Genomic DNA, 8,111 nt, shown 5'->3' on the forward strand with positions numbered 1-8,111 from the left:
GGTGTCTATCCTATAATAAAGTATGATATTTTAATTAACTAGATCCTTGCGTGACTTGTTTTTTTTTTAGATTTGGAAAGAGAGTGTGTGTGTGTGTGTCTGGTGAGACGGGCAGGAAATTACACTACAGGGACAGATTGCGGAGGAAGAAAAGGGAGAGGGAGGGGGGGGGCAGCGGAAGAATGCAAAGTGTCAAGCGCTGTTTAGTTTAATAGCTCCCATTGGACGAGAGGTTTCCTCGTTCATCAAACAGGTATGACACATGGCCTATGTGGATATTGGGCTTTCCAAGCCATCGTGGTAAATAGATCGATAGTTGCGTAACTTTACCACAATAACAAGACTAGGATGGAAGTGTGACGCAAAGAGATACACATTATTATTAAGGAATAAGTGCCAGCAAATGTACATCAAGATCATATCAAAGCACTGCTTCACAGTTGGGTAACCACAATGCTGATCTGATGCCAAGAGTCTACCAGGGTTTTCATTCCCAACTACTGTACTGGAGAAACAGACCAGAACCTGTAGCAACCAGACATCAGGTATCTGTCAACTTTTATTATATAAACAACATAAATACATTTCAAGGTATATTAACCTCAAATAAAACCAAAACGTATTTTTAAATCTCGCACCCCCATTAAAAAAGTAAGTAAACCAGAGCCATACTCATACTAAAGGAATGACCCTTAGCAGAGTAAAGATAAAGATGTGAACATACATTTTTGTTTTTTAGATCTTTGTGGATCCAACTGAAGAGAGTATGTATATCACCAACATGTAAACCTTTCTATGCTTTTGGGGGGTGGGGTGGGACAGGGGTCATAACCACTAGTAAATGAGGATTGGTAGAAAAAAAGGGGGGGGCACTTTTAACAGACAACAAACAGTCTGGTAAAGGATTAAAACCTCACTGCTAATTACTTCCAGGCTCCTTTACTCCGTGCCAGAAAGCTCTGCACAGATATACAGTAAGCCAGCATGCTGCCTGCTTATCCACCACCCAAGGCCTCATACATGCACAGTGGCGGGCAAACTTGTGGGATGCAAGGTTTATGAGGTAACACTAGGACAAAGCCATTGACTTGGAATGCTCAACTAAAAGGGTGCAAGTGCTGTGTACATGGGGGGGGGGGGGGGGGCTCAGTGCTCATCTGGATGATGTAATGACCTGTTGAATACTGATTCAACAAAAGTCTCAATTGGACCAAATGTGCCCATTATAAAGCATACAATGAACCAGTGAAACAGCTTCACACAACATACAGAAGCCTTTAGCAGGGTAGCTATTAACACGTATGTGAACATGATGTTGGAAGAAAAAATTAAATTATTGTGTTAGTCTGACTGAAACCAGAGTTGTGTGACAGGCCAGTCCGTCTAAATCATACTAAATCTAATTTCTGAAACTCAAACTAACACACCAAGATAATGAGATCAGGAGTGGAATAACTCATGCATCTTGCATGTGTATGTCTCAATCAGACCCTAACTGGCCAGGGTTAGGCTCTGCACATGCTCTACAGTCTCTTGCCCTGGGTTTTGAAAAAAACCCAGGGCAGGAAAAAAAAAACAACAACAACCAAGGAAGAAGAAGAAACATGTGTGTGCAGCACATACTAAATGTACAGCGCTGTAGAGTTATCCACATCACCACTCAACATGGTACCAGTCTGCTGCTCACTAACAGTAGAACATGTGTTAGTCTGTTATTTTGTCTAGGACGTAATAGGTCAACCGAAAAAGGGTCCAATACAAGCAAGCCAAAAGCAGCTGACAGGGGGCAAATCACCACTTATCGTAGCTGAGTCGGACATACTTTGGTCAATCAATTGTTTCCCCTCTGGTGCTTATATACTGGGACAAGGGCCGTAGTCCAATGAAATGGCCTAGTTGAGCTATAACCGTAGATCCACTTAAATGTGCATATAAACCTACTGAGTGACCTATCTTGCCCGCCATATCAGATTATCACCTTCAAGGGCCCAATGATATCAGAAACAATTGCCAATCAAAACTTCCATCCCAGGTAGAAGTGAGTAAACCTCTGCCTCAGACAGGTGGAAACCATTGCTCTGTCTTTCCTCTGCTGGCAAAAGATGTTCATGCTGCAGCCATGTACCATATGGCCAGCCCCATACATGGTCAAAACACACACATCCACCTGAACGCCTACAAGCCATCCTTCCTCAAACAGAAGCAATCCTAACACACACACAACCAGAAGTTCACTATACCCTCCACTTTAGTCAGCAGGGGGCACAGCCAGACGGACCTCAGCACCTCAGCCCAGTGGCTTTGTTACTCTTGGATGTCCTGTCCTGTTATTCTTGCCTCCTTCCCTTCTGAAAACACACAGGTATAGCTGGACAAGGATATTATGTACTACTATAATCAAAACTGGGAAACTTAAAAAATACGGCCAGCTAAGCCAAATTGCTGCAGCAGCTGCTCTTGTGTCGGATGTGAGGGGGTAAACAGACACATATTCCAGTTTTATACGTATGATTTTTGACATGCCCCGAAGGCTGAACCTGTGAAAAAGCTTAGAGCATATTAAAAAGCTCCAGTGGATGCAGCTCAGCTTTAGGAGGTGTACAGTATATCCAGCCAGCCAGCCATAGTGCCGGGCTTTTCAATAAATCCATCCAGCGCTCATGTTGTCCATTAACACACACAGTCTGTGGGGTTCACTGGGCAGCAGCCTATTGATGCCTGGCTGTAGTAGAGTATCGTGCATTAACACATTGTTGAAAATTCCGTGGGCATGCCTTACATGGACAAATCCTGGCCAGCCACTTACTCCTGAAGGGTTAGCAATGATTAAAATGTCATTTCTACTTCATAAGCCCTTTCAATCCTTTCATCCGTAAGAATTATTTGAAATGTTTGTTTCTCTTTTTTTTTCTGAACTTTGGCCAGAAAAACAGCAAAGGGCTTACGTGGACACTCCCACCATTCTTGATCCAGTAGGAAGAATGTAGCAGATATTAAGTACTCCTTTACAGGCAAAGCTGTGTGGAGAGAGGAGGGAGGGGAGGGGAGGGGAGGGGATGATTTTAGTGCAGGGCTCCAGAGTGCGCCTAATTTGGGCGCACATGCGCCCAAAAATCTGTGGAGTGCGACCAGATATTTCCACTGGTCGCACCAGTGCACCTGAAATTGATCACGTCATATTAAATGTAATATTGGGTGTTGTGCTGCACGATTCATCTAATTGCGATGTGAGCAGCTAGTGCAATTACATAACCGCAAAATTGGCTGCTGCGATTGCGATTCAATGTAGGATAAATGTGCGCGCGTGTGTCTATACGTTCCAACTGCTCCTCTCGTCTTTTTGGTAGCGCCCCTCTGACAGTGGCTGTGTCTTGATTCAGGGGTTGCGGTCTTGGAACCGGCCTCGTAGGCTGCATTTGAAGACCGATTGCGTCATAGCGGCGCGCAAAGGCTGTCCCATTTGCAAGGCTCCTTGCAAGGCTCCTCATATGCGGTCGTGAAATGCAGCCTTCGTTTCACGGTTTTGAAGCAGTTTTGAAGGCTGCATCAGATGTATCCTTCGTGGCCCAACATATCCCAAGATTCATTGCGTTTTTTTCAGAGATTGCATAAAATAAAATAAAAAATAACAAAACAGCAACGTGTTGCTCCATCTTCTTAACTTTTATCTTCCTTTCTTTTTTTCTTGTACTTTTTTTTCTTTTCGTCTGGTAGACAACTTATTTTTCTTTTTTCCTCCGCTGACAGGGCTGTCTCCGTTGGCAGCAATCAGGGTTGCTAGGCAGCACAGGAGCAGCGAGTCGTCACGCAAGGTAACGGCTTGTTACGTAAACCGGAAATGCTCGTAAACGGAGACCTGCGGAGACCGTCTCGTTTAACAAGGCTCGTTGGCCTTAAAACCGGCCTTAAAATCGGCCTTCATAGGCTATAGCCTTCATAGACCGCGAGACTGCGTCCTACCAAGTGCGTGGTCTCTGAATCAAGACACAGCCAGGGTGTGTGTGTGTGTGTGTGTCGGTGTATCTGCGCGCGCACCTACACGGCGTGCAAGACGGTTGCCGAGTCGACAGCAGAGTAAACAAACAAACATGGACGCCGACGCGCAGCAGCATCCATGCTGAACTGTGACGGAAAACAAAGGCATATAAAAGAGTTGCCTACCATGAACTGTCTTTGGGTTGAAAAAAAACTCCTTCAACTCAGTATCCGTCTACCTGTAGTCCAAAAAAATAAAAAAAATGCGCACAGCTGCTGCTGCAGACGGGCTCAGAGAGTCGGCACCGTGCGCATCAACAGTCATTCAAAGCAGCGGTAGTTATCATACAACCGGACGGTGTAGAAAGTCCTGTCAGTTAAAAATAGTTATCCAGTTTTCAAATCCATGTTAAAATCGGCAGGATATAGCATGTGATATAGAGCTAGTTAGCTTAAAAAAAGTTGCTAACGGTGTCAAATGTGTTGTGTTCAGGTCACCTCGGTAATATAAATTTTAGGCAAAGGTAAATAAAAGGTCATCATGGTGTGTTCAAATGTAACAAAAAAAAAAAAAATTTGGTTTTTGGAGAGAAATTTTAATAATACAGTTTTGGTGAAAAACTTGTTTTTTCAGCAATATAAAATAGATAGTAGCCTAACTATGGAATTATGACCTGTTTAACATCCTATCTTGAGCTCTGATCATCTTATGGGCAATTAAAGCAATAATACCAGTTATCTTTCAACAAAATAATAGAAAAGTATGGATAGTGGTATCGATAAAGACCCGGATCGATAAGGAGACTCGATAATGCTTATAAAGACTATTGTCTTTGGAAGAATGCATTTATTTTAATGGGGAAGTATTTTTTTTTTTTATTACATTTTTTAACTATAATTTTTATTATTTTGAAAACAGTATAGGCCTAGTAGAAGCTTTATTTTTTATATTTTCACTGATTCTTAATATGTGCTTGTTTTAAATTGAGATCAGGTATCGAAGCTGTCAATATTCTCAAATCTTCCTTGAAAACCAAGAAAGTAGAATCATAATAGCCTACCATTTATTATATTGCGTCGCAAATCGCAATATTGGCCACTATAATCGCATTTCTCCAATTCATGCAGCACTAATTTGGTGCACCCAAAATATATGCTGGTGCACCTAGATGAAAAAGTTAGGCGCACCGGTGCACCCAATGAAAAAAGTTAGTCTGGAGCCCTGTAGTGCTTAGCATGGTGCTACGCTTGCAAAGCCTAAACAACTGAGCAGGAGGCTCTCAAAGCTGCCATCACTGCCAGATGTTCAGTTAGATTAAATAGCTCTCGATACGATCCCCATCCAATAGATTGACAAACAGTGTGGGCTTTAAGAGGTATGGATGCCCTCAAGTGTACTAGCATTTAGCTTTGTTTTTCTGATTGCAAATGTAGAATGTTGGTTGGGGAGGGGGTGGGGGGGACAGCAATTATGTAACTGATGTAGGAGAATAAAAATCCTTTACCAATCAACGGCATATTAATTGTTTGATGCGTGCTGCAGTTTAGAACAGCCAGGTTATGAGGAGAGGCCCGTGTTCTGCTACAGAAGTAAATATTATATGTTTGGATGGAAAACACGTCCTGAAAAGTTGCTGGAGCTCAGGAGGAGAATAGGATGAGGTGCCCACTGCAAGAAGAGTCAATCATCAGAAAATAAAAATAGAAATCAATTTAATCTGAAAGTAGGATTTTTTTTCAACAAACAAGTAAAGAAATATTTTTCAAAGAGGTTGTATAATTCCCTTCATCCTTAACAGAGGGAAGTATATGGAGGTTCATAAATATATTATAAATAAATATTATAGTGACATTTCATCTTTTTTATTCTTGGAGAAAAAGCTATTAAACTGAAGCAAACATGATTAAAAAAATAAGGAGAAGCTCACTCAGATCCGGGAATCCTCCACCTGATTTAAACTAAATGTAACGTTATGACTCATGCCTTGATATATTTATAGACAATTTTTTTTTTGCAGTATGACTCTGATGTGCTGTGACAGAGCTGCTGAGGAGAGGCAGCGCCCTCTTTGGACGGCCACGGGAAAATAAAATGTGTCCGTGTATTCCAGTGAACATGGAGAAGCCTAATAACCAGGTCAAATGCATTGCGCATCATGTGGAGAATACATACTCTCTATCATTATGTCACATATCGGTATTGATAGCGGGAAGTGATAATGTTGTCATCAAAGGTCACATCTACAATTAAACAACCTATGGAGGAAGACTGTCATGCGCACAAAATGCATATGCAATTGGCATCTAATGGCGGTCGATAACGTGCGAAATGTGATGGGTAGCAGGCAATATTAAGCCACTAGTCACTTCAAACTCCCCATAAACCCTTCAATATTAATGCATCCAGAGGACAAGCGGGCTTCAAATCAGGTGTTGGATCCTTAATTGGCATTGTGAGCAATAAATAAATAAAAAATACAACAGCATAGGCAAAGCACAGTAGCATCTTAAAACACAAGAGTGGTGCTTGAATCCCATTTCAAAAATGACCCAAAAAAGCATCCAACACTGCAGCTGGGTCTAGGTTACAGCTTTTACAATTTACCAGCCGATGACTTGATCCCTCTTGCTTCCTACCATCACAAGGTACCGCTCCATTCAGAAATTGACTTTGCGTAAAAATCGTAAACTCACCTTCCAGCTTCGTTGCGTAGAAAACAATTAACTGGCTCGGTCACAATAATCCCTTGTCCCTGTCTGTGCACTGGGCAAATATGTGGACACAATCTCAAGTCTGGCGTTGGGGCTAAATAAATAGCCAGCCGATGCCCAGCGCTTGGCTGTGCAGGGCTGTTCATTCAGCGTGAATGATAGTGGAGAGTGAAGGCACTGACAAGTCGGTCAAAACAGCAGCACCACGCCTCCCCTCTCTTCTTAAAGCTACCGCACTCTGCCTGGCTTGTCCGTCGCTCTGTCTCTCCACTCTGTGTGCGCATGCGTCAATATCATCCTCCACGTTGGAGGATGATGTTGACATGACAAGCCTGATCATGAGCTTGTTATGGTGAGACACTGCAGGTGAATATGGTTACGTTTTATAACTTATATATATCATCATGAAACTTTGCCAGTTGATTACAAACATTAAAACAATGATTTTTCTTTTGACCATTTTGTTATGAAATGTTTAAATATAGGTGCATATTTGGCGATATCTAATTGTGCGTATGCCACATTTGCATCTATTTAAAAAAAAACTCGACATTTTGGATAAAGCCAGAGTTAATTTTTACAATATATTAGTGTCCAACATTTTTGCTGAACAGATTTTGAAGAGCCTTTTTTCATTATATAAATCAAAAAATACTATCTACAGGTGTTGAAAAGGCATTTTCTGCATGTTTTTAAGAACAAAATGTATCATAAATCAGACAATTAAGTGTTTTAGAAGTTGATATTTGTGCTTCAGAGTAATCAAAAAACTGATGTTGAGATAATGGGCTTTAAAGATGGTGATGTACGCACAATATACAGACCTTATACAGACTTAAATGCTCCCTGTAGCAAAACAGGTATGGCATTGCATTACATATTTTAGAAAAGCAATAACAGATAACCCTTTGTGAAGTAATAACCACAAATCAGACAACAGACATTATATTATATATTCATTGATCAGTTGGACAACACAAACAGTTTGAACAGTGCAACTATTAATAATGTGAGAGATTACTGTGAAATTACCTCCGATGAAGTTTCCCAAAAATAAAGCAAAGGTCCGGCTGCCCCCCCCACAGCTGCTAAGCATATAAACCAGTGAAATATGAAGGAAAAAGTATGAATGGTTGGTGTTTTGATCTGCTCACAGCCCGTAATCCATCCACTCTGACCTGGACCTGGACTTAAACATGGATACATTACATGTGTTGGAGAGTGAAACAATACCAACCCCTGCTGTGCTGTCAAATGAAAATTTGGGCGGAAGTAGGTGGGCGGGCGGAGCCAGGCTAGTGATGTCATGGGTGAAGTGTGTGAGATGAATCTTCAGCGAGAAAAATCGTTTTTTCCCCCCCGCTAAAGGTCAGTAAACAAGACAGAGTGTTGGTGAAGTGAGTGAAGCCGTGAAATGCAGGCTT

At 41.7% G+C, this 8,111-nt stretch overlaps 1 protein-coding gene across 4 annotated transcripts in view; it reads right to left on the reverse strand.

Moving 5' to 3' along the window:
- The window catches only part of daam2 (dishevelled associated activator of morphogenesis 2), a 110,505-nt gene extending 103,683 nt beyond the window's left edge, over positions 1 to 6,822 (reverse strand). For all 4 annotated transcript variants that reach the window (XM_080042307.1, XM_080042305.1, XM_080042306.1 and 1 more), the window contains exon 1: positions 6,670 to 6,822. The gene's annotated coding sequence lies outside the window, so the exon portion shown is untranslated. The remainder of the gene's footprint in view (positions 1 to 6,669) is intronic.
- Positions 6,823 to 8,111: the final 1,289 nt, after the last annotated feature.

The sequence above is a fragment of the Ammodytes marinus genome (assembly GCF_949987685.1).
Source record: "Ammodytes marinus genome assembly, chromosome: 15".
NCBI lineage: Eukaryota > Metazoa > Chordata > Actinopteri > Uranoscopiformes > Ammodytidae > Ammodytes > Ammodytes marinus.